General features: G+C 44.4%; 1 protein-coding gene and 1 long non-coding RNA gene across 2 annotated transcripts in view; both read right to left on the bottom strand.

The window, feature by feature from the left end:
• LOC144768583 (sulfotransferase 1 family member D1-like) overlaps positions 1-27,053 on the bottom strand; it is a 320,008-nt gene that overhangs the window by 152,578 nt on the left and 140,377 nt on the right. The gene's annotated exons all lie outside the window — the stretch shown is intronic.
• Positions 18,931-21,051, bottom strand: LOC144768584 (uncharacterized). Its single transcript, XR_013598581.1, has 2 exons — positions 20,948-21,051; positions 18,931-19,120 (listed from the first exon to the last, which is right to left on the bottom strand). It is a non-coding gene; the product is annotated as an uncharacterized LOC144768584 (long non-coding RNA).

Below are 27,053 nucleotides of genomic sequence, written 5' to 3'. Positions count from 1 at the left end.
CCACAAATTGAAAAACAAGTTCTTCAAATTCCACAAGTTTCACAGGTTACACAAGTTCCGGTAGCTTCACAAGTTTCACTAGATACATGAGTGTTGCAGGAGAGTAAGATTGACATGTTGAATATGCGAGAGATGAGTTGACTCACAGAATTAGTCAGATGAGTCAGAATGCAGAAGCATTATCGGTACCAGTAATAATTGGTCCCATAGTTCCATTGTATTGTGAGAGTCAAAATATATTGAGAGTACATTCATTGACAATTCCCGTGAATAATGCCAGGAATATTAGTGGATCAGAACAAGCTGAGATGAGTACTTCATTGATTGATCTTTCAGTGGGTAAAAATGTGATTGAAACACCAAAGAGAAGTGTGCGGATGGATCCTAGAAAAATAGTGCAGAATGTCAGAGGAAATCTCCAGTGTCAGGGAGTTCAGTAGGTCCTTCGCCAGAGGAGTTCGATGACTGGATAAGAGGAATGGAAAATAATGAATCTCAATCGAGTATAGATATAGGTGGACTGAGAGTGGATCTGGAAGAAATGATTATTGGTACAATAAGTCCAGGAAAATTGAGTTAGTACTGAGCTGAAGAGTTGTTATTTTTTTGTAAGAATATAACATGGGAAGCAAGGAATTTACATGAGAGGTTGGCAGAAGCTGCACAAGGATCGGGAGTAGATATAGAGAAGTCTAAAGTTTTGCAGAAAACGTATAGACTGGATTTTATTGATAAAGATTTAGAGAGTTTGAATACATCTGACAAACAATTGCAAATAAAAGAATTAATGAATACTTTTAAGAAATGGGGTGATTTAGAATGGTGGAAAGGTAGATGGGTAAAACAGAAGGAAGAAATGCTTGCAAGTAAAAATGTGTCTTTATTTCGATTAAGGGAAACAGGACAGCCTTCAATGGTATGCCCAATGAGAGAAGTTCCGGGTGGTAGATATCTTCACGTTCCTTGGACAAGACAGGATATATTATCCTTTATGAATGATTTTCCCAGGTTGAAGGAGAAACCTGTCGAGTGGTACGAACAGGTAGAACGGTTTGTAAATGTTTCAAAAGTTTTGTTGAAAGATTTAGATGTTTTTTTTGAGATGGTAGTACCAGCTGATTTATGGACAGAGTGTAAAATTACGGTTGATTAGCCAAAAGTATAGGTGACAAAGATATGTGACATTTTATATATAGGTTTGTTTTTGGAATTAAGACCTGAAATTAGTAATGTAATTCAGCAACATTTGATTTGGTGGCAGAGTAAAACAGTTGATGAGATTCTGAGATATGCTAATTATTATAGTGATGACATTGAATCAAGGCATAAAAAAGTTGAAAGAGAAAATTATATGGGCACAGGTGAACGTGGCAGAACAGAAAGATGGAAATAATGATTCCCAAACAGATTTTCAGATGAAAGGACAAAATCAAAATGGTCAAGTACCAAATGGAGGTAGAGGTAAAATAAATACAGAAGAAATGAAAAAGAAATCTCCTTGTCAAACGTGCGGAAAGTTTGGACATTGGAGGAATCAGTGTAAATCTTTGTTAAGATTGTGGTACCTTGTTGTCCATTAGTGCTAAACCCAGCAGTGATTCTTTATCAAATTCCTTGTGATGAGGAATGATACACAGTGATTGATCGGTGTCAAGCATTTTTCTTGCTACCTTTACTTCCGAATAGCCAATATCTTTTTGCTTTCTGGTTTGGAGACCATGTTTTGGCATGGTGCCAAGTTTCTCAAGGGTATACAGAGAGTCCTTTGATTTCTAAATACATTTTGAAGAAATGTTTGGAATTATTGATCATGTCAGAAAATTCAGTGTTAGTGCAGTACATTGATGACCTGCTAGTGGCATCAAAAACACGAGAATCATGTGTGACAGATACAAATGCCTTACTGAACCATTTGGCAGAAGGTGGGCATAAAGTATCACCAGCAAAATTACAGTTTTGTCAAAAGGAGGTTCAATATTTGGGACACAAACTTGAGAAAGGAGTTGGAAAAGTAACGCAAGAACGAATTGCTATGATTTTGCAAATGGGTCCTCCTTAAACTCAAAAAGAAGTTCAAACATTTTTGGGAATGGTTGGATACTGTAGACAGTGGATTCATGGGTTTTCACTGATTGCAAAACCTTTACAGAGATTGACCCTCAAAGATGAGGTTGATCCAATTGAATTGGATGAAGAGTGTATGAAAGCTTTCATTGAATTGCAAGATAGTCGAGCACCTGGATTGGGAATGCCAGATTATACAAAAGATTGTGCATTGTTCTGTTGTGAGAGAGATGGATATGCACTTTCAGTTTTAACACAAAAACATGAAATGGCATGTCGTCCAGTGGAATATTGTTCAGCTACTTTGGATTCAGTGGCAGCAGCATTACCAGGCTGTTTAAAAGCAGTGGCTGCTACTTGTGTGAGTCTGGAGCAGAGTGAAGCAATTGTTATGGGACATCCAGTGAAAGTATATGTGCCACATTCTGTTGAGATCCTATTAACAAGAACCCAGACTCAACATATGACTGACTAGATATGAAAGAGTAATTTTGGGTGCTGAAAATGTGACTGTAACAAGATGCACTACATTGAATCCAGCAACTTTATTGCAGAGTTCAAGTTGTGAAGAAGTGAAGGATGATGCAGACTATGATTGTTTGGATGTGACAGAATTGTGCATGAAACCAAGATCTGACATAAAAGATACACCACTAAAAGAGTCAGATTGCTTACTTAATATTGACACTGGCTATGATTCTTGAAGCATCATGTCTGAAGGGGGTACATTCTGCTCAAATTTCTGAGCTAATTGCTCTGACTAGAGCATGTATAATTGGCAAAAATCTGAGAGTAACCATATTCACTGATAGTCAATATGGTCTTGGGGTGGTGCATGATTTTGGTCAGTTGTGTATGTAAAGAGGAATTTTGACTTCTTCAGGATCCCCAATCCAGAACAGTAAAAATGTGAAGGCTTTATTGAATGCATTACAAATGCCCCAAAAGATTGCTGTGGTTAAATGTTCAGCACATAAATCAGGAAATGACTATGTGACAAATGGAAACAGATATGCAGACCAAGTGGCTCATTTCTGTGCACAAAATTCAATTTCAATAAACAGAGGATGGAGAAAAAAATACAAATTGCCACTTGATGTTTTCTTCTTTGGAAACATGGAAAGAAATTAGACAGTTGGAAGAAGAAGCAAATGAGGAAAAAAAAGAAATTTGGATAAAATCAGGTTGTAAAAAGAGGGCAGAAGATGATGTATAGGTGTATGTTGATGGAAGACTAGTAATTCCAGATTGTTTACTCTCACAGGTGGCAAGGATGTACCATGGAATTGCGCATCTTGGAATAGATGCTATGATAAAACTCTTCAAGCAGTCATGGTACAATCCACAATTTAGGGTCATTGCAGAGAGTCTATGCCAGAGGTGTATAGTGTGTCAACAACTAAATTCAGGAAAAAAGACAGTTGTTAGTTGGGGTCGAATTGGGAAAGCAGCAGGAGCATTTACCAGGCTACAGATAGACTTTATTGATTTTCCTCCTTGTAATAGACTGAAATATGTGTTGGTGGTTGTTAGTTTTCTCATTGGGTAGAAGCATATTTAACAAGAAGGAATGACAGTTTTACCATTGCTAAATTGCTTTTAAGGGAGATCATACCCAAATTCGGATTTCCAGTCTCTTTAGAAACAGATAGAGGAACTCATTTCAATAATGAGATCATTTGAATGATTTGTGCAGCATTACAAATTGAGCAAAATCTGCATTGTGCTTATCAACCTGAAGCATACGGAGTGGTCGAACAAATTAATGGCACTATTAAGTCCACAATGTCAAAAGTGTGTGTGTCTACAACACTGAAATGGCCAGATACTTTACCCCTGGTATTGATGAGCCTTAGAAGAATTCCTGATAAAAGAGACTGGTTTAATTCCTCATGAAGTTTTGATGGGGAGAGCAATGTGACAAGCAAATGTACCAGCAAACAAACTGATGAATATTACTGATGATCTAGTGCTTGATTTTTGCAAAGGATTGGCTGGTCTAGTGCGTTTGTGTCTCATCAGGTTGGAGAAATAGCAACCACAATACAGCCAGATCAACCACATGATTTGAGTCCAGGGGAGTGGTTTCTGGAGAAGAAACACGTGAGGAAGTCATGTTAAGAACCCAGATAGCACGGACCATACCAAATAATATTGGTAACACCAACGCCAGTAAAGTGTGGTGGCATGCCGAATTAGATTCATGCAAGTCATACAAGAAGAGTCCCAAGTCCACTTGAAAGACAAGAAGAAGAGCAGCAACTGGTAAAGAAAAGAAAAGAACCAGAAGCTGAAGGACATGAAACCACAGAATATAGTGTGACAGATTGTGAAAAGGCTGAACATGAGGAAGAACCAAGCACAAGTCGAATAAAGTGGGCACCAGCTACTGGGTTTCAAAGGACTGCTGTTGAGAAAGAAAAAGAGAAAGTGATTGATGAAAATCAAGAGCAAGTACAACAAAGAAGAGAACTGAATAAAAGAACTTGACAACAAAGGTGGAGAAGCAGTACAAGTTAAGAAAGCAAGAAAAGGTGATGTGTGGCCAAAAAGAGTGAAAAAACTGAAATACACTCTAGAAAAGAAAAAGCCAGATCCAATAGAATAAATATCAACTCAAACTGAACAAAGTGACTCAGGAGAAGATTTAGTACGAAAAACAAAAAGATAAGAATTCCGAATAAGAAATGCACAGCTCCAGAATGGACATATTTGGTTTTGGTAGAAATTGAAAACACAAATCAAAACGAAGAAGAAGCTGGTACTGATAAAAGTGATGAACGCAAACTAAAACTGTCTTAATTAATTAAAATTAAGGTGCAACGATTTCAATGAAGATTATTTTGAAAGTTCCAAAAGATTTAAAAACGAAGATATAATAAAAAAATTTAAAAAGAGGGGGTGAAGAAGAGAGGCATAAAGTGTGAGGATACACTACTCTAGGTGTTTTTTTGATACATTGTTTTCAAGTTTTTAGAATTATAGGTTTTTTTCTTAGATTTTAGATTTTTTTATATAGTGTCTAAAGTGGCAAAGGTAACAGAGACTGGATATCAAAATCCTAGTTTTAAACGTAGATGTATTTATGCTTGCTTTTGTAGTATTTTATTACTAACGTTGGTGTGGTTAACACTGATTGTTATTTTTTTTTTTGTGTCCTCATTTTGCTCTTGGAAAAACCACGTAGGAGCACTAGGCGAGGGAAATGAACTATACTGTCTCAGGTAGACTGGTAGTGCCACACACCAACTATGATTGGCACTCAGTAATGTTCAAACCCCACACAAGGTGCACCGCTAGGTGTTAAGTATTTAAGAGCGATGTTGCTGCTATTCGACACCCATTATAGATCGGGGAAGCCATGACGTTGGGTGAGTCGAGGGAGGAGAGCAGACCAAGCAGCGTTAATCATCGGACTTGGGGAAAGAAAAAAAAAACACGGTCAAAAGAGAAAACACCTAAACCCAATTTAAGAGGTGCCAGAAGCCCCGTTTCTCGGGGTTACCAGATCTTGCTAGGTCGGTTTTAGACGTTTGCAGGACTGATATACGCCAATCCAACAGGGTGGGAGGCAGTGCTTCTTTCCATTTCCTGCAAAATTCTCTCCTTGCCAACAGGATACAGTAAAACAAAAGTTTTTTGGCTGGACCATGTATTTCCGGTGATGTTCCGAAAATTGCTAGCATTACGTTGATTGAGATTCGATACCCTAAAGATGTTGACAACATGGTACTGATAGAGTCCCAATAAGATGACAAAGATGGGCATTCGAAGAACATGTGTAGGTCAGAGGCTGCCAGCAACTCACACTTAGGGCAGGCCACGATGGAGTCAGTCGAAAACTTTGATAACCTCTGTGGGGAATAGTACGCCCTATGCAGCGTAAAAAGATGGTTCCTACGCAACCACGCTGGCTTGACTGTATCCCAAAGGATCTTAAATGAGGAGTACCAGATATCCTCAAGATCTTTCCCCATGAATGAGGAATTCCACAATGTTTCAGGTAGGGTAAAATCCCCATCCACCTCTTCTAGTAATAAATTGTACCAGAATGAGATCTCCTTAGTTACAGGAGGTTTATCCATCATCAGGGTCAATATTCTACTATCCCCTCCCATTTGAAATCTACCCCTAACAGAACTCTGTGTATGGGTCCAGCTCACTATCTGTAGATATTTAAATCTAGATAGCCTCAACCCCACTCTAGCTGATAAGTAGTCCCAAGGTAGCAAAACCCCGTCTAGGTAAAGGTCCCCCCAGACCTCCAGACCAGCCTCTCTCAAGGGTGTTGCCAAGCTATCAAGAAGCCACGCCGGACAACCCGGGGAGTCCCACAGTGGAGACCTACTTGAATAATACCCCACCTTAATGGCACTTCTTAATTTAACCCATGTCCTTGTAAATCCCAACAAAATCTTCAATGTAACTTTTTTTTTAAACTTAGGATCCCCAAATTTAAGTAAAAAACCTTGCTGGCCTGCTCCCTCCCCTCTAAGTAGTGCGGCAAACATAATGCCTACCCCTACGTTGGTCGGCATTTTAAGCAACATCCTGGCGTGGGAAAATTGAAAAGCCCAGGCATAAAGTTGTAAGTCAGGTGCTGCCAGGCCCCCCTTTTCCCTGCGACGCCTGATCTTTTTCCATGCTATCCGTGGTATATGGTCATTCCAAATAAAAGAACTAATATGGCCTTGAAGTTTTGTTAAAATGGAGGGTTCAAAGTATAACGGGACGGTATTGAACAGAAAGGTGATTTTGGGTAAAATAGACATTTTAACCAGGTTAGCTCTACCCAAGGTGGAAAGGGGGAGCGATGACCAAGACCTCATAAGCCTTTTACACTCCCTCGCAACAATGTCAAAGTTCAACTGTACGATCTTATCTATGTCTTTTACGATAGTAAGACCCAGATAGCGCATGGACTGACTTAGCTGAGCCCCTGCCACTGGCTCAGCGTCATTCCACAGCATCATCTCGGTTTTGGATGCATTCATTTGATATCCAGATATCTCACCCTAGTTTTGTGCCAGTGCGATGACCGCGGGAAGTGCTGTACGCAGATCTGAAGAGAAGACAAGAATGTCATCAGCGTACAGGGCTACTTTCCTCTCCCATCTCCCATAGATAAAAGGCTTGATGTTGACGTCGTCCCTCAGCCGTTGGGCAAAGGGTTCGATATATAAATCAAATAGGAGAGGGGAGAGGGGGCAGCCCTGCCTGGTTCCCCGAGTGATGTTAAAAGGGGCTGACAATTCCCCATTGACCAGTAAAGAGGCTGTGGGGTTCCTATACAGTAGACTCACTGCTCTGCGAAAACTCTCCCCTATGTTGAACTTCCCCAAGACCCCCGACAGGAATGCCCAATTCACCCTGTCGAAGGCCTTAGTGGCATCCAGCGTGATCACAGCTAGGGGCAGAGAGTCCGCTGTAGCCATATCTATAGCTCCCAGTAGATCGTTAGTCAGCTCAAAGAGCTGGCGGCCCTTCACAAAGCCTCGTTGGTCCTGATGTAGAATACAGGGTGCACCTCCCCAAGTCTTCTGGCAAGGACAGATGTAAAAAGCTTATAATCTGCATTTAAAATGGAGATCGGTCTATACGAGCCACAGCTATCAGCTGGTTTACCAGGCTTCAATATCAAAGTAATTGAAGCATCATTCCATGAATCTGGTGGAAATGAACCCTCGCGGAATATCTGATTAAATAACTGGGTTTAGAAGGGGACTATTGTTGGTGAGAGGGCCTGGTAGACCTCGGAAGGGAGGCCATCGGGACCTGATGCCTTGCCCTTATTACTATCTGTGATAGCTCTAGTGACCTCTTCCTTCGTAATGGGTCTGTCTAAGGTAGTTTTCTGGTCAGATGAAAGAGAAGGGAGAGATACTCCGATCAGCCAATCATCTACTTGCCTCGCCTCTATAGTTTTGTCCTCATGATAGATGTCCTTAAAAAAATCACGAAAGGCATTTCTAATGTCACTATCTAGCGAGTGGGCCACTCCTTCAATTTTGATATGATCTATGTTATTTCTGACTCGATCTGTCTTTACCTTCCATGCCAGGAGCTTACCTGCACTTTCTCCGTATTCAAAATGAGCCATTTTACTGGCATCCCATCTCTGGAGAACTCGTGCATTTAAGGTTGAGCCCAGTTCCCCTTTTAATGTGATTAGCTTATTTTGCCAATCTTCATAAATATCCGATGGTGCTGTGGGATGTAACTGGATATTCTCCTGCACCCTAGCTAAATCGGCTTCCAGCGAGGTGACCGTGTCCCTATAGATCTTCCTTCTATACGAGACCTTGTTGGTGATTAGGCCTCGCAGAAATGCCTTAAACGCATCCCAGACACAACCTGGGGAAGCGGACCCTATGTTATTATGGAAGAAATTTTGTGCTTCTGATTTTAAAAAGGAAATGTCTTCTGGAGCATTAAGGAAGGAGCGGTCAAACAACCATATTCTAGATGTATTTTTTGACAGGCCAATCAATTCCAAGCATAGAGCTGCATGATCAGATAGATGGAAAGGAAGAAAATAGACACATATTTAACTAATTCCTGACTGACCAGCGCTAAATCTATCCTTGACTGGTGTTGATGCTTATAATTACGAAATGAAATGCCCTGTTTTAGCCCAGACTTAAGTCTCCATATATCCACGTATCCAAACTCCTTGTGAACTTCCACACGTATACCCTAAAAGAGTCTATTTTGAGTTTGGCCCTAAAACAGAAGTTATGTTAATGTTAATATTTATTTGTTAAGCGCTCGTACGCCCAGGGGCTTCATGGCACTATCGGAGGGAACACAAAACAAGAGTAAAAATACAGCTCAACAGTAGGCCTGGATGAACAGCCAAGTTTTGAGAGAGTGTCTGAAGCTGAGAAGATCTCCACTCGTTTTCAAATGCAATGGAAGCGAGTTCCAGAAGGTGGCTGCAAGATGGTCAAAGCAGCAGCCACCAAGACCTTTCTTTTTAAAGGATGGAACAACCAGTAAGGCTTTTTGAGCAGCAGAGCGAAGATTTAGTGATGGGTTATATCTGGAAACAAGGTCTTTTATAAACTTCGGGGCTGTATCTTGTAAAGTTTTAAAAATAATACACCCAGTTTTAAATGCAATTCGCTGTGCTACAGGCAACCAGTGCAGTTGTTTCAAACCAGGTCTTATGGATTGCCATTTTGTTAGTCCAAGAATAAGTCTTGCAGCTTGATTCTGGACCAACTGGAGTCTTTTTTGGACGCCCGCTGGAAGTCCCAAGTAAAGACTATTTGAGAAATCCAGTCGGGACAAGACAAGGGCAATGGTAACCTGAGTAAGAGCGGCCTGCGTAAGAAAGTGGGCTATTTTCCTTATTTTCTTAAGTGGAAAGAAGCTGGCAGACACTACAGTACCAACTTGTCTTTTCAAAGAAAGATCTTCACTAAGTGTAACTCCCAAGCTTTTAACCGAGGACGATCTCAGAGGTGGAGCCCCCATGCTAGATGGCCAAAAGCATGGACTCCAACTTAATTCACTTTTCCCAGGCAAGATCAATTCTGTCTTGCCTGGGTTAAGTTTCAGATGATTAAGACTCATCCATCTCTGAATGTGTGTCATGATGTTATGAAATTCTACCACAGAGTCCTTGGTGTTAAGAGGAAAGATGAGTTGTAGATCGTCCGCGTAGTTGTAGATGGTAACTTTAGCATTCTTTAGGTAGTGTAGTAGTGGGCGAAGATACAAATTAAATAATAAAGGTGACAAAGATGAGCCTTGAGGCACTCCACATGTGGTGGGACTAGTGGGGGCTGTGAAAGGGCCCAATCTTACTGATTGCGTGCGGCCTGTGATAAAGGAACTAATCCAGCTCAAAGCAAGGCCCATAAGGCCGGCTTGTTCGACACGGTTGATCAGAATGGAATAATCAACCGTGTCGAACGCTGCCGAGAGATCGAGAAGTACCAGGGCCTGGTGGATACCTTTATCAGCATTCCGCCTTAAAGTATTTTGGACCGCCAAAATCACAGCTTCCGTTGAATGACAAGGACGGAAACCCGCCTGATTGGGTTCAAGATATTCAGATTTTTCTATGAATTTAGACACATTTGCGGAGACGTAGGCTTCCAATAATTTAGATGTATAGGGTAACAGAGCTATTGGTCTGTAATTTATCGGATCAAGCGGATCTGCTCCTGCTTTCTTGATCAACGGAATAAGCAAGGCCTTCTTAAGGCAGCTAGGGACTTTGCCCTGTGAAAGTGAGCCATTTAGCAACGAAAGGACGCCCTGTGGGATAGCTAACCCCACCTCTCTCAGAATGTGCGGAGGGCAGATATCATCAGGTGATCCAGATTTAACCCTTACAAAAAGATCAGACAAAATCTTTTCATCAATAGCGGGAAAGGTTTCTAAAGTAAAAGGATTATAATAAGCATCATCCAGAGGAGGGGGAGGCAGGGAATTTAAGATGCTCTGTTTTATAGTGCTGATTTTATTTAAAAAGAAAGCATTTAATGAGTTACAAAGATCCTGTGTAGGAGTGACCAGAGGAGTAGTTCTGTCACTACTACTAAGATCATTCACAATGTTAAACAAGTCTTTCATCTTATTTTGTGAATTCAGAATTTTCGCAGAAAAATAGTCCGTTTTTTGTTTTAAAATAAGTTTTTGGTAGACTTTCCGGGCCTTACAATAATTTACTTTATCTTGTAATAAGTACCCGGTCCTCCACTTCCTCTCTTTTTGACGCACTTCCAATTTTAAAATCTTCAAATGTGGAGTGAACCACTTGTGTGCATCGTTAGGGCGTGAGCGGGGAAAATTCATGCAAGGAGCATAGACGTCAGCTGCCTGGCGTATCCAGCTTGAAAAAGCCTCTTCAGTGGCATCGATGTCTTTAGTCATTAGAGGAAGGGACGAGGCCAAGGTGTCCAAAAAACCTGATGTATCTATGTCCTTCCATTTCCTAATTTTTCCACCTGTTTGAAATGACTGTTTTTTGCCTTTCTCGATGGTAAGTGTAAAGTATATGAGGAAATGATCAGACCAAATACAAGGTTTTATAGAGGAGATGGACAGGGGGATATTCTGAGACCATATTTGGTCTAGGCTATGCCCTTTTTCATGGGTAGGTGAATGGATCTGTTGTATTAAATTCAGGTCTAAAAGTAAGTCCTTGAGTTCTGCTGCCTGGGCATCCGACTCAGTAGCATCAAACCAAAAATTTAAATCCCCCATTAAGACAATTTTGGAATGATTAGTTACAAGGGAAGCCAATTGTTCTGCCAATAAAGCAGCAAAAGTAGACGTAGATTGAGGGGGTCGATATATTAGGACCATTAATAGTGTTCCACTATCAGTGTCCATTTTAAAAACAATGTTCTCCGAACCAGTAAGGACAAGTGGCGGGAGTAGGGAAAACTTATGAGTATTATGAACAATGGCAGCTACTCCACCACCTCTTTTATCTGAAGATCTATCAACATTTAAAATATAGTAATCCGATGGAACAGCCGCCAAAATATCTGGTAGTGAGTCCAAGTTAAGCCAAGTCTCAGTGAGAAGCATGATGTCGGGTTTCTCACATCGCAACATTAGAAAGATGTCCATTTGATGTTTGACCATAGACCGCGTATTCAGATAAATACAGTTAAGCTTGGTCTGTGGTTCTAGAGAGGATTGAGGGCAAGTGCGTGAGCCAGAATAGATGACATTACCGGCTGTATGCTTAAACTTGGAGATACCATGAAGGGCGGTGCGCTTAAGTACGTGAGGGGGTATTGGCGGGCAGAGGTTATCTAGCGGTCTTAATTTAACCAGGTCGTGAGAGGAATAAGTGTAAATTTGTCCATAGGTTTTGGCCCCCGGCCCCAATCCGCCGCGGACGGGCGCAGACGGGCTTACCTTAGGCGCACCTTCGGCGCGCCATCGTCGCGCCCGCTGCGCTCGTCCGCTGCGCTCCCGAATACACATTGAGTTTTAAGCCCTGCCTCCCAGAACAACTAGACCGCTAGCTCAGGTCCAGCCCAACCAAAGATGGCGCCTCGCCTCGCCCTCCACGCAAACGGCACCGTCAGCCGCGGTGGAACGGGGCGGGGTACAGGTCAGAATACACAACACAGTGCACAAAATTGGTGAGTGATTTAAAATATTTAGGATAAAAATAAAAGACAGCCGCTGAGATCTAAATCATGCCAGTACTGTCTGCGCTATCATCAAGTTACTGTGCGTGGTATATCGCTGGAAATTACTGTCCTTCGGTTCCCATAAAGAACCTAAGTTGCTGCCACCAACCTTCAGTTATCGAGGGGCCCTGGGCTCTGGATCGTTTTAGGCCCTGCCTCCCAGAAGAACTAGACCGCTAGCTCCAGTCCAGCCCAACCAAAGATGGCGCCTCACCTCGCCCTCTACGCAAACGGCACCGTCAGCCGCGGTGGAACGGGGCGGGGTACAGGTCAGAATACACAACAACACAGTGCACAAAATTGGTGAGTGATTTAAAATATTTAGAGTGGGAAGGGATTTAACTTCCAGATTAGATCAGACCTCTCAAGAGCCACGCTTGACAAACAGTGGGAGTTGGGGAGGAGGTTAGATGCCTTTAGGAGCCTAGGTGCGGTAGCCCAGCTAGTTTTCCCAGCGGCTTTAAAGGTTATGCACAATAATACGATGCACAATATACGATCGGTGCAGGCAGCAGATGAGCTGTTAATCTCTTTGGGGAGAGATAAAGATAAAACAAGGGAACCTCCAGTTAAAACAGTAAAGTATAACTTAGTGAAGGGAAAGAGAGGTTGCTATTAGAGGATTAGCCTTAAAGGGACTTTCTATCGGATTAGGGAAAACCGTAAATATTCTAATGATTAACATAAAACTATGGAAAACAATGTCTGGTCTCTTTATCTTTGTGAAGAGCCACTTATTTCTTTTTCTACTGTATTCTCTTTTTCTTTTTCTTTTTTCTTTTCTATTTTTCACTCACGCACAGGGAAAAGGCAACAATTAGTAACAATTAGTCAGGAAAGGAACTCAGTAGGGGTGCTATCTTCTGGTACTTCCAGATAGATAGAGCAAGGGTTTCCCAGGGGGTGGAGGGAGGTTTTGTGGAAAATTGAATTTTGCCTTGTTATGTGTGCCTACGTGTTCCCCATCCTATGTTATATGTGCATGATCGATATGCATATATCCCCCTATGATCGATTAAAGACGCAATTATAGTTGTGTCCAACTCTAGTATGCCAGTTTCCAGTTCTCGTGAAAGCAACGAGTATTAGGCCTATGTTGCCACGTTTTACAGTGTGCACGTTAATTCACCGCATTGTCCCCGTTTCTAGGCCTCAAAAGGGCCCGGACACCAGATTCAAGCTTCAGTCTCCTGAACCCACTCCGAGGAGCGATGCAGCCCCCACCTGCATCCCTGACCCTTCACTTACTTCCTGCCAAGCAGCGCGGTGCCCGGCCTGGCTCTGCCTGCCTGTCTGCCAAGAATATGTTATGCTTCTAGTTATCAGTCCAGCTTTCCTTCTTCGCATTCCTAAGCTACTGAACCGCATGAACAGTTTCAGCTATAGTCTAGTCTTTCTGTCTCCATGTAAGAGAGTTACTGTATTAATATTCATAGAAGATTCATAGCACACGCAATACATGTAGAATATATGCATGCACCAGCCTTAGTGTCAAGTAGCCTTTGTCCTGATAACTTTTAGATTCTATCAACATGTACTCCAAACACCAGATACCAGATATGATATAGGTACATGTCGTCCTGACACCGCAGACTTTAGTCTCCTCTTCTAGTGTAGAAGTCATAGCCCCCAGTTCTCCCCGGTAACACGTCATTGCCCGTTTGCGCACACCACTAGGTTAAAGGTCCCAGCTGCTCAGGTAGCCCCCTCCCTGTTTCCGCCCATTCATGACACTTCTGTGACGTTCTCATCACATGTCTACGTACACGCCCTGTGCACGCCTTCTTTTCACGCCCATGTGTTCTTATCTTACGCTTGTCACTAGTTACGCCTACTGTATGCATTGTAATTGAAATGTCTTACTATATATATGTTGAATTGTGATGAAAACGTGTGCAGCTGCCTCTCCATTTTATTTCAGGCTGTCCCGATCCAGTCCCTTCCCTTTTGCCTGAATAAAACCCTTTCGACTCGGATACATCGGATCCTGCCTCTTATTTATTGAGCTATCTGTTATTGTTAATGCATTCAAAAATAGTACCGGTATTTAATTATTTATTTACCACATAATGGCGCCCGAATAGGGACGAGCCCCTTCCCCACGCGCTGGAGATGTAACGCAGGCCCCCTGACCCTCTGCAGCCGTGACGGAACAATACCGTGCACGTGCAGCTATTTCTGCTTCAAGTCTCCCTCAGGCCCACGGAGGAGACGGAGACTGCGGTCCGGCATCCAGACGAAGCGGTGTGGAATGCGGTTCGTCCCGACCAGAGCCCAAGCCGAGAGAACAAGGTCCGAAGTATCCGGAGGCCCACCTGTTTCTGAAGTCCGAAGTTCGTAGTCCGACGTCGTAGCAGTCCAGTCCAGTCCGAGGCCTTCCAGTTTCTGCTTCCCGGTGAGTACCGTTGCAGGGGAAGTATCTAGACAGGATCATTAGTTTGTTCCTGGTCCGTTGGGTTTGGGTACGCAGATCCAGTCCGAAGTATTCACCTAGGTGGATACGGTATGACGTGTCTCTTTATGGGACCGGTATGTTCTGTACTGTTTTAGCAGTGCATCCAGTAATTCTAGTAAGTCCGTTCTCGAGAAATTCATGTGTTCTGTTTTCAGTGTATCAGGTAGTATTCTGTTCGAACTGTTATTTATGTATTTTTATGTCGTGGTATGAGTGATTTGTTTGCCATTTCTGTGATTATTGTGTATTGTGTTCGTAAGTAAAGGTCCGAAATGCCTCTGTTCTCGAAATTACGTCAGATAAAAACCAGAAAAGGGTTACTCGAAGAAGCAGTTCCTGTCCCCCCTAGGGACAGTCCCGGACATTTTATGTATCACAAGCATGGCTTAGATGCCATATTATATCTAGACTTATGGGCGGACTATACTAAAGATCTTGAAGAGAAATATAGATGGCCTGTATCAGGTACATGGGATGCCGAGTGCATCATGCGAGTAGAAGAAGCATTATGGAAAAAGAAAGCCAGACAGTCCCAAAAAGATGCCATCGAGTTATGGCGCAAAGAATCTCATAAAAGAACCGAAAAAGAATTCAGAAGAACAGAATTAAGTAGGGAATCCTCAGAAAAAGCCCAAGAAAGGGAATTACTAGAAGAAGGTGAACGAGTTAGAGCAGAACAGTCAGACAGACAGAGAAATGCCCTTATTAAAGGTATGTATCCTCTTCTTGCCGAGGGCTTGCCGAAAGCAACCCCGGAAGCACCCTGTAATTTACCGGCACCATTGGTCCCGATTAAGCTACGTCATAAACCGACCGCAGCTGAAATTTTTCTTTCGTCCTACTTGGACGACACAGTTCCAGAATATGCAAATCCTATTCCGCCTGCTCACCCACAGCCTCCCGTTAATAATGTAATCCCTGTTCCTCCAGCCACTGGTTCCGTGGGTCCAGTTAATGTTACAGTACCCCCGGACCAGCCCACAGTAAATGTACCCGTTTTGCCAGTCACGTTACCAGCACGTACAGTATTCACCGACGATTCTAGTTTAGGAGCAGCGGGGGGAAGTGCTCCCAGCACCCCGCCCCAAGCAAAACGACTGACGCTGCATGATGTAGCGTTACAGCGTACGCCAAAAGTGGCGACATACACAGATCTCAAGCAATTTCTTACTGACTGTATATATGATCCAGTCCCAGGCGAAGATCACATGATCTTATATTCAGTACGTTTAAGACGGGTGGCCAGCTTTTTGATCACCCTGCCCGATATGAAGGAACATCTAAACAGAATATATCGTTTTATCCGTACAGGAGAGAATCCAGGAAGTATTCACGAAGCTATGTCACAGAGGAAAGCCGAGGTTCAACTTATGATTTTAAAGTTCTTGATTAATTGTTTAATAAGAGAGCAAGATTATCCAGATAAAGATCAAGAAGAGATGAAAGCCCTGACCAGGTGGAGTGACAATATAGCCGAGGGAAAACACAAGACACAAGGTAGTGTAGAGAGTATGTACAAGAAAATTCGTAAGGAAATAATACGTATACACTAAGCATGGGCGGATTTTGCGGATTCGCGATCCGCGAATTTGCGGATTTGCGTATTCGCGGATTGCGAAAATACGCGAAATCCGCGAATTCTCGCGGATTAGCGGATTTTTTGGGGGTGTGTGTGTTCGCACGGGTTTCTGCAAGTTCGCGAGGGTTTTGTACTATTTCGCAAATTGCGAACTTACTTGTCGGGTCGCCAGTTTAGCGAACTTGTTGTTTGTACGTGCCCAGTCTGTTTGCTAAGCTTTCTTCATCACTGCCACTCTCTGTCACCACTGGCACTCTCTTTGGTCACCCATGCCACCCTCTGGCTCACCCATGTCACCCTCTGTGTCATCACATCACCCTCTAGTTCACCAGTGTACATTATTGGGGCAAAGCAAAGCACTGCCATCCTCTGTCAACACTGGCACTCTGGTTCACCCATGCCACTCTCTGGCTGGCACACCCATGCCACCCTCAGTGTCATCACAACACCCTCTGATTGACCACTGAGTGAACAAACACCTGCTAAGTCCCTTAAGTTTTGCAAACAACAACACCTGCCCTGCCCCAACTGACATTAATGAAGGCTGGCACCTGCTTGTCTGCTCCCTTTCCTTTTTGTTGCAAATGCAAAGTAAATAATTTTTTTTAACAGGATGCAATGGCATACTTGTAACTATTCTGTGACTGATAGAGCAGGGTCACACAATAGTTGCAAGTTGGCAACCGGATTCTGGAGGGCCCCTTCAGGAAGCACTACAGGTAAATGGTTACAAATGAATAGCTCGAACTTTTGCACCTGCTCGTTCGTTTTGCTTTTGCAAAACTCGTTTTTCGGTAATTTCGCCCTATTCGCGGGGCGCGTCGTAGTGCGAACTCGCCCGTGGAAGCCGCGAACTCGTGCGAGTTACCTCAAGGTTGAGTATGGGCGCCGCCATTTTGTTTGCGTGACGTATTTCCGTTTCCGCCCGCTAAGTGTAATCTCGCCCGACTCGCGCCTTGCGAATACAAGTTCGCACGAGTTCGCGAGAGAAATCGCGTGCGAACTTACTTACTCGCGCGTGATCGGGCCGCCATCTTGTTTTTCATTCATTCCTATGTGTCTGGGTATGGTGTTTCTATCCTCTCTATATCTCTGCCATCCTTTGCTTGTTTTACTATTTTTTTGATCTATTTAACTTATTTTCTATCCCTGTATTTTTCTAGATCTATATTTTTGTGTTTTAGGCTATTTTTGTTTACTTTTGAACTACTTTTTTAAACTTTTACTTTCCTTCTTCCCTACTCTTATTTTTTTTCATTTTGTCTCTTCTTTACTGCTCACACCCGCCCAGAACAAGAACATGGTCAAGACAGCTGTGAAGCTGCCCAAGACGGGCACCGCAGCCCGTGCCCGGCTCCCGTGTGGTCGATTGAGGGCGGAAATGGTGGTGCCTCGGGAGATTTTCAGCCCTGAGGAGGTGGGCGCACTTGTTTTTTACGTGCAGCGCCGTCTCCCCAGGACCATCGCGGCAGGCGGCAGGATTGCTGCTGGTTACACCAACGGCCAGGAGCGACGGAAGCGGTGGGCGCAGGTGTGCCGGGCCCTTTTTAAGATCACGGGGGTCCAGCGCACCTACAATCAGGTCACCCACCGCTGGACCGACATCCTTGACCGAGAGCGTGACCTGCTAGACGTGCTGGGAGTGGAGGTCCCCGGTCTTGGTGAGTAGTAGTAGCAATTTTTTCATTAATATTTCAAAATCTTCTGTGCATTTCATGTGCATTGTTCTCCTTCTCTGTGCCGGTGCCACTGCTTATTTGTTATCTATTTTGTGTTCATTTAATTGGGCTGAGTATGAGTGTATGTTACAGAACTGCGTAATGCTAGACACAAAGGGGCAGATTTACAAGCCCCTTGTTCCACGTTTACACTGCCTTACCTGATGCACAGCGACGTAAACGTGGCGCATCCCTGCGAGTCATGCACAACGTGATGCATCTAAGGAGATGCGCCACGTGAATGCCTGGGCCTGCGCCTCAATGGGTGCGTTCCCACGCAGGGGGGGAGTGGGGGGTGGGTGTTAATATACGCCACACCATGGCGCCTCTCTTGTGGCGCTGCGTCACAAAATTGACGCAAGAATGGAGCAGAAGAGCTGCAAGGGGCTTGTAAATCTGCCCCTAGAGTAGAGGCTCAGGTGCAGTCCTTCCTTTGTAGCCCTCTTTTTGGATGAAATAGTAGGTTCTTGTTCTTTCTAAATGTTTGATTTGGTTGACAAGGACATCGGCAAGCAGCAATCATCAATGTTTTCTGTTATTTCTTTCATGTTGTACGTTAGGTCCGCCCAGGGGCAAATCTGCTGCAGCAGTGGCTCCAAAGGAGGAGGATGCAGGCCAGGGCGGCGAGTGCTCCTTTGCTGGCCCCAGTAAGTTTTCTTTTAAATATAGAGGACCTATTGTTGTCCAAGCATTCCTAATTTAATTGTTTTGAAATAGTGTTTAGATAGGAGCAAAATCAATATTCCTACTGTTGCAGGGACAATTCTCCACAAACCGAACTATGGACACCAAAGACCAGAGTAATAATATTTCAGAGGGGCGTGTTTGGCACACTGTATAAATAAACCTGGTAGTGTCAGCAGCACAGATTCCTCCTTCCAAAAATTGCAAAACTTTTCGCTCAGTCACTCTAGTCCGGACTCTCTAGAGGAAAAACTACAGAGTCAATTCAAGTTTAAAAGCTTTATTAAAAGTTTAAGTAAACACATATATTAAAATAAAGTTAGTTGGAAATGGAAAAGTGCTTGGTGCTGATTTGATGAGTTCTGGAATGGTACACATTTCTTGTGGTCGAGCCGAGCTTTCACCTGGTTTCAAGTTGATGTTCCTCTCTTGTCATTAGAAGTCCAGTTTCTGTCTGTTCAGAGAAAAATAATGTGTGTTAAAAAATTAAGCAAGCATTCAACAATTGTGACAAAAAAATTAAGCAAGACAACAGCTTTCCCTGGAAGGAGGGACATTTACTTTAGACTACAGTAGACAGTCAATTACTTTTTCAGTTGTTTTCACATTTTTTCATTCATAGTCCAAATACTAGTGGAGTGGTGTAATCTAACATTCTTAAATCTATTTTGTAGGTGGAACATCTGGTGGCGGGGCCAGCTCGGATGTTGTCATCATTGACTCGGAGTCCGAGGGTCAATCTGGGGAGGAGTCGCACCAAGAACAAGTACAGACTGTGAGGCAGGAGACAGTGGCGGTGGCGAGTACAGGTAAGCTGGATCATGGTACTATCTGACTCTTAGATAGGATATGATGTGTATCCAGTGGTGGCCCAGTGACAAATTACAATATGGTAATTACAGCAGGCTGGGACCGAAAGACAGATAGAGGCAGAGACAGAGAGAGAGGAAGACAGAAGGAGAGATAGAGAGGGAGGGAGCCAGAGGGAGGGTGAGGGAGGGAGACAGAGAGAGAGAGACAGCGAGGTAGAGGGAGACAAAGGGAGACAGAAAGAGTGAGACAGAGAGAGAGAGAGAGAGAGAGAGAGAGAGAGAGAGAGAGAGAGGGAGGGAAACAGACATATCGCCTGGGCCTGGTGCAGATGATACGGTTGCTGGTGTGGTTAACGGCTCAGAGGAAAAATCACTCACTTCTGCCAGATCTCTTTCATATGAAAGAGCACCAAACCAAGGATACAAGAGAGTTGTGGGAAGGGAAATGGTGATTCAAGCGCCCCTCCCTGCGGACGCCCATGATACTGGCCTGAATAGTTTTGTACTGCCCTGGCTAGTTGCTAGTTGTACTGTGACACAACTTCCTGCTGAATCATTTTGTGTTAATCATATTCCTAAAGAGCATTGCTTACAGATTATGTCTTTCTTTCTTCATATAGTTGGCAATACTAAAACCTCCAAACCAACGAGGAGTATGCTGGCTGTACTGGCCCGGCAACGGAGGCTGGAAGCAACTGTTGCGGAGTATCGGCGACTGGTGGACCTCGAGGGGGATGACACGCACTCCAGTGCATCCAACTTAACATCGTCTACATCCTCCTCTGTTACCCCACGTTCTGCCGGTAAGCACAGTGCTCCAGCGAACCGGAGCCGTGCCGGAAGACGCCACCGCCGCGCAGCAAAAGCTGCACCTCGCAGCACTGTCAAAGGACGCTTGCGCCGTGCACTCCGCAGAGTGTCAGACCTAGAGGCGGAGGTCCAGAAATGGCACAAATTTCAAAATGTGGTGGAGGGCCTCCGCCTAGAGCAAGCCATCCTCCAGGAAAAATATGATGCCCTGGCCCTAAAGCATGATGCCCTGGAGGCCAAACTTACCAGCTTGCATCCATAGAGTGTCCCTTGCCCCTTTTTTTGAGACTGTTGGGGGGTGGGAATTGGGAGTTGGGTTTTTTGGGGACTTTTGAGGACTATTTGTTGGGGTTAGGGAGGGTCTTGCGGGAGATTATTTTGTTAGGGATATAAATATACTTTTTCAAACTTTATCTGAGCATACCTGTTTTTTTACTACTTTTGAGCTGGGTGGGTGGTGGTTTTGCAGTAATTTCATTTAACAGAACACTGTCATCGTGTTGGTTCACGTGCAATAGGCCACATTTTTTCCTAAGTAAATGCCTGTCACAGACTTTGTTAATTCAAGAGCCCTAGGACTTTGCTGCTAGTACCACTGTCACTCTCTCGCCTCTCCGAATACTCCATTATACTACCTCCCATCCAAAAGCTTATCTTACCTGTAATTTGTGTTTGAGGGCTGGCTCCACCTGGAATTCACAGAGTCCTAACGCGTTCTGCAGCAGGGCCACAACTGGAGTTTCCCGGCGTGGATTTTCTGCAAATCAAAAGCAATCAACATTAGAAATGTGGTAGCGGTGCTGACACAACCCTAAAACCTAGAAACCCCAGAGACAGCACCCCTGAGACAGGCAAGCGAGCAATAGAACGCCTACACGTTCACGTGCAATAGGCCACATTTTTTCCTAAGTAAATGCCTGTCACAGACTTTGTTAATTCAAGAGCCCTAGGACTTTGCTGCTAGTACCACTGTCACTCTCTCGCCTCTCCGAATACTCCATTATACTACCTCCCATCCAAAAGCTTATCTTACCTGTAATTTGTGTTTGAGGGCTGGCTCCTTCATTTCTTCATTTCTTCATTGTGCAGAATCCAGGCATCAGCATTATGGGTAATGGATAGGGTGAGTCTGGAGGAGGAGGACTCAGGATAGACGACCAGGACTGAGTTCTTGTCAACTAACTGTTGTGAACCGGTGGAATGCTGCTGCATCAAAATCAAGACAGTTCTGCTGATGTGCTTGTTGTTTGATTGGGTGATTACAGTTTTGTTGGGAATGTGATGAAGCACTTGCTAAAGAAAGACAGACATACAGGAATAAAAGTGAATAAGGAGGACTATTTACAATTAATGAATGATTGATTGAGTCATTTTCAGAACTCGCTGTCAGGGAAGCAGAACTCGTCCTCATACTCTGCTAACTCATCAGTCGGGGTTACTTCTGGTAACTGAGGAGAACTTTCCTCGGGTAGGGCGGTGTCCTCTTCTTCCTGCGTGCATTCTCGTACTCTGTAATCTGGTGGTATGAAGTGCTGGTTCATCTTTATCAAGGTGAGCCGCTCCACATTTGCGGGCAAGAGGCGGGACCTTTTGGAAGTCACAATGCCACCAGCAGAACTAAAAACACGTTCTGAAGACACGCTTGCGAGTGGGCAAGACAAGTAATTGATAGCCAGGTTGGTGAGCTCTCGCCATATTTTTCTTTTCCCATGCCAATACGCCAATGGGTCCTCAGTAATATTGACCTCTGTTGAGTCATCCAGATAGGCCTGCACCATTGAAAGAATGTCCTCCCGGATTCCTGTACTTTGCACTTCTGTGTCCTTTCTAGGACCAGGAAACCCTAGCTGAGTTAGCCAACTCGCTTCAGACATATCGCATGTGCCTGGTGCAGATGATACGGTTGCTGGTGTGGTTAACGGCTCAGAGGGAAAGTCACTCACTTCTGCCACAGGCACAGATGGTGAAGTGCTTTTTTGGGACGCCTGATCGCCTGCTGATTGACTAGTAGTACTGTCTTCTCCTACAGTTTCCTTCCGTTCTATTTCAAAACGAATGGCTGACTGAGCTAGCCAACCTTTGTACTCTGTAACATCCGATGTTTCAAAAGGAATTATTACTTTGCCAAACAATGGCTTTTTGTAACGTGGATCCAGAATAGTAGCACAAATGTAGTGCTGTTGTTTCTTGATATTTACAAGCCGTTCATTGCTAACTAGGCGTTGTAATAATCTCTGCGCCAACTCATGTGCTTCGTTCTTTCCAACGTCCTTTAATTGTGAAGACACCACCTTGACTTGGTGCTCGAGCTTCAGCAACAGTGGGATAGCTTTGCTCAAAGAACAGTCCTCCCTGCTCACGTCACGCGTGAAGACCTCAAAAGGCCGAAGCATGTCTGTCAGGCTTTTAACTAGCTGCCATTGCTCCACCGCTAGCATCATTCCTGTCGTATCACCACCCAGGTTGTAGAAATACTCATTGACTACTGGAAACAGCTCATGCAGACGCTCAAGCATGTAGAAGGTTGAGTTCCAACGTGTTGCTACCTCCTGGATAAGTGCTTTCACTGGCATTCTACGTTCATTTTGCTTGCGCCTCAGCTCCTTCCGGGCCTTAAAAGAATGGTTGAAATGTGTGCATATTCTTCTGCAGATGGTCAGTGTTTTGTCGACTGCAAGTTCTTTTTTCAAAAAATTTTGCACAACAAGGTTGATACAGTGCGCCAAACACGGCACTCTGATATAGAAACCGTCCTCCATGGCCTTAACTACATTCCTGCCATTATCTGTAGAAACATAACCAACCTTGCAATTTCTTGGGCGCAGCCATTTCAAGACCTTTTTGTTAAAGTCAGCCAAAATGTTGACTGCAGTATGACTTTTCTCCATGCCAAACATGGCTAATGTTGCATGTTTACGAGCACCCTTAAAAATCTCGACCAAATCACCACCTGCATTTATCTGTTTAATAACCCCTGAAAAAGAGACCCAGTGTGCAGTGATGCACATGTAATCAGTGGCTGCGCAACTGGTCCACATGTCTGTTGTCAGGTGTATAGTGTGAACAGCACTCTTCTGCAAAGCTGCCCCCACCAACTCAAGCACCTCTTTGTGTAGTGCTGGAACAGCAACCCTGGCAAAATAGTACCGGCTAGGAACCTTCCATTTAGGGGCCAATGTTGCCACGAGTTCAAGGAAACCCACACATTCGACAAACGAAAAAGGGAGAAGGTCCACCGCTAGCATTTTTGCCAGCTTAGTGTTATAGAGGCGTACAGTTGGGTGGTTGCGTTGAAATTGCGCATCTGAGGAGAACATGCCTGAAATGGTGCGCTGGACAAATTTACGGGATGATGCGGATGCCTTCTTCGACCCACTTCTGATCAGTGTTGACATTTTCCGCATTGGTGTGTCTCCCAGACTCTCAGTGTGCCTGCTATGTGTTACGGAGGGTGTGATGCTGCAAGGGGTACTGGGTGCAACCGGACACATGTCTGACGCTTCTTCTACCTCCCCATCATCTTCAGATGAAACACCTACTATGGGTATATTTTGGCCACTTGCCCTTTGGGATCGCTTTCCCTTGACTTTTGCTAGGTGCGGAAACCATTCGACAGCGTGCTTTCTTTCAAGATGACCTATCTGGCCTCCGGTTCCATAGTTGGTACCAGTCTTACCACGGCTAACTCTAGTCTTACAAATGCAACAAACGGCTATGTTATCATATTTTTCGTGGACACTAAAAAAGTTCCAAACTGGGGACTGGAAACTTCTGGTTTTGCCGCACGAGGTGATACTGGTGCCAATGCCAGATGAAGCAGTGGTGGATGAGCCTTGCAGACATCTACTGGGTTGTGCAATTATTGCAGCAACCTTACTTGAGGGAGTCGAGCGGGATGGAGTCCCCCTCCGGGGAGAAAATATGGGAGCTGTAGGTTTTGTTGAACTTGTGGTACTACTTGACTGCGTTGGTGGTGCTACCAGTGGCACGTCGCCAGGGTCACGCTCAGCATGACGTCGGGATAGGGTGTAAATGTCTGTCTGCTGCATGGCCGGTGTGGCTGGACTGACATGTGTGATGACTAGGTCATTGCTGTCATCCTCTTCAACAACATCAGAATGCACCACTTCATCAAGTCCGACGTTCGGATCCATAAGTATAAGCTTTCCGGGGCCCTTCCTTTTAACATTTGATACCTTTCGCAGCTCATGGTGTGCCTCCCTCTCAGACATCGGAGATGGTTGCCAATCCAGATCCAGATCATCGTCTGATGGAGCGGGGCTTGAAGAGGAACTTCTACACATCCTCCTTGATCTTTTCCTTGCTGGGGAGCTGGTAGAAAATGAATCATCAGGAGGAGTGGCTTCGTCTTCCTGACATGATACCCCGGCTCCAAAGTCAATTTCCTCCTGTGCCCCTACTTCTGGAAGAACAACCATTGTGGGAACTTGCACCGCTCCATGGCCATCTTCACTGACCTCTACTTGCAAGTCTCCATGGACCTCTCCTTCTCGGCCTTCTCCTTCTCGGCCTTCTCCTTCTCGGCCTTCTCCTTCTCGGCCTTCTCCTTCTCGGCCTTCTCCTTCTCGGCCTTCTCCTTCTCGGCCTTCTCCTTCTCGGCCTTCTCCTTCTCGGCCTTCTCCTTCTCGGCCTTCTCCTTCTCGGTCTTCTCTTTCTCGGCCTTCTCCTTCTCGGCCTTCTCCTTCTCGGCCTTCTCCTTCTCGGCCTTCTCCTTCTCGGCCTTCTCCTTCTCGGACAGCTCCTTCTCGGACAGCTCCTTCTCGGACAGCTCCTTGCGCATGTACTTCTGCTTGTACTAGTAGCCCATGCAGTTGTTGTTGCGGCTTTGGTTGTTGAATAGTACTTGTGAGATGAGTTAAAACCTGTGTTGATGGCGTGCTGCTACTTTCTTGCGATGATCCAACATCACTGGTCGTTGGTGATTCAACAACTAAACAGGCTACCTGTGCAGCACTCATGGTGGGCCTTTGTTTTTTTGGTTGTTGTTGCCCAAAAAATGTCTTGGTTGAGCAACCAGTCGCCTTGGTAAGTGGTGCCACTTGCTTCTTCTTCTCCTTAGTAGAGACATCTTTCTTGGAAGAGGACCTACGGGCACCTCTTTTTGGAGCCATCTTCTTCAGATGTCTTAACAACAGGCCGCAGCAGCACTTCTTCCTGGCACTGATGCTCAACGATGATGCGTAGTTTTGTGCACCTAAACGCAAATGAAGACAGAGGAACATCAGTAAATATAAATGTTGCATATCTAGCGCTTGAATAAACAGTTAGCAAGTAGGCATTTATGAATACACACGTGCACACCACACAATATGGAATTTTCATAATTAGGATTTGCTACATTTTTGGGAAACAGGAATTTAACAATGATCCAAGAGAGCACACACACAGAGGGTTGTGCTTTCATGTACCCCTGACTCCGCCTGGGCACCATGGGTGAAAGCAAGGCACAATGGGTGTAGGCCTATGTCTCATAGCTCACTGCCTGCCTTCAAAATGGCCGCTTGACCCCCCCATCCACATGGCCAGGACCATGCCTCAAAATGGCCACCACCAACATAGCCAGCACCCAACCCCTACTCCAAAAAGTGAAAACACACAACACAAATCAAATCACCACAATCCAATGCCATCCATCCATTTTCAGAAGGCTTATGCTGCCTGCTGGTGGTTTTCCGGTGCAAAATTGCATTTTTTACAATTTCGCGAGTGCGAGATTGTTGCTTCACGGCGCGAACGTGGCAAAAACCCACAAAATCCGCGAACAGACCGATTCTGGGCCCCCCTGGGCATAATGGATGACATCAGAGCACAGAATCATGTTAACAAAAATAATTTTAACAAAACAGTTGTATCATCCATGCACCCATAAATAAGCCTGGTGGTTTTCAATTCATGTGCAGCAGAATTGTAATTTTTACAATTTCGCGAGTGCGAGATTGTTGCTGCGCGGGACACGAGCAGTGCGAACACAAGCAAAAACATCCTCAGCTCGCGAACTTGCAGATTTTCCCCCCAAAAAGTCGAAAAAAAAAACACACACAAAAATCACCACAAACAAACAACATCAACTTACTTCTTTGTGAAATCAAAATTCGAATCCAAAATTAATCCAAAAAGCCTCAAATCCAAATATCCAGCAGCAACCACAAAAAGTAATCCTTCCCAGTCAAGAATGATCGAAAAGTGGCCAGGAAATGGAGGAGCTTGCTGGACAGGAACAGGAAGTTGGAGACTGGGGCACTTCCTTCACCCCACCCCTATGGGAGGAGCTTGCTGGACAGGAACAGGAAGTTGGAGACTGGGCCACTTCCTTTACTAAGTAATTTTTGTACTTTCGCTAGTGCGAGATTGTTCCTGCCCGCGCCGCGGACCGCGAGCAGCGCGAGCAGTGCGAACACAAACAAAAAATCCGCTTCGCGCGGATTTAGCGTATTCTCGCCGCATCCGCGAGAGTTCGCGGATTGCGGATTCCCCGAAAATACGAAAAATCCGCGAGCGTAACGGATTTTACGCCCATGCTTAGTATACACCAGAAGGAGGAAGAAAAACGAGCAACCGAGAAAGAGAATGACTCTTCTAGTGAAGAGGTAGATAGCGAGAATCCTTCCAGAATAGCGTATGTAGGTAGAACTAGACTTTCCGACCGACATTCGCGCCTAGACTACAAGAAAGTTTTTCCTCCCCCAGCACCAGAACAGTGTTCTCTTGAGCAAGTATTCCAGGCCACCGATCAAATCCTGAAAT

The sequence above is a fragment of the Lissotriton helveticus genome, chromosome 7 (genome assembly GCF_964261635.1).
Source record: "Lissotriton helveticus chromosome 7, aLisHel1.1, whole genome shotgun sequence".
Classification (NCBI taxonomy): domain Eukaryota; kingdom Metazoa; phylum Chordata; class Amphibia; order Caudata; family Salamandridae; genus Lissotriton; species Lissotriton helveticus.
Note: the sequence above shows the minus strand (reverse complement) of the source record. Positions and strands in the feature narration are given on the sequence as shown.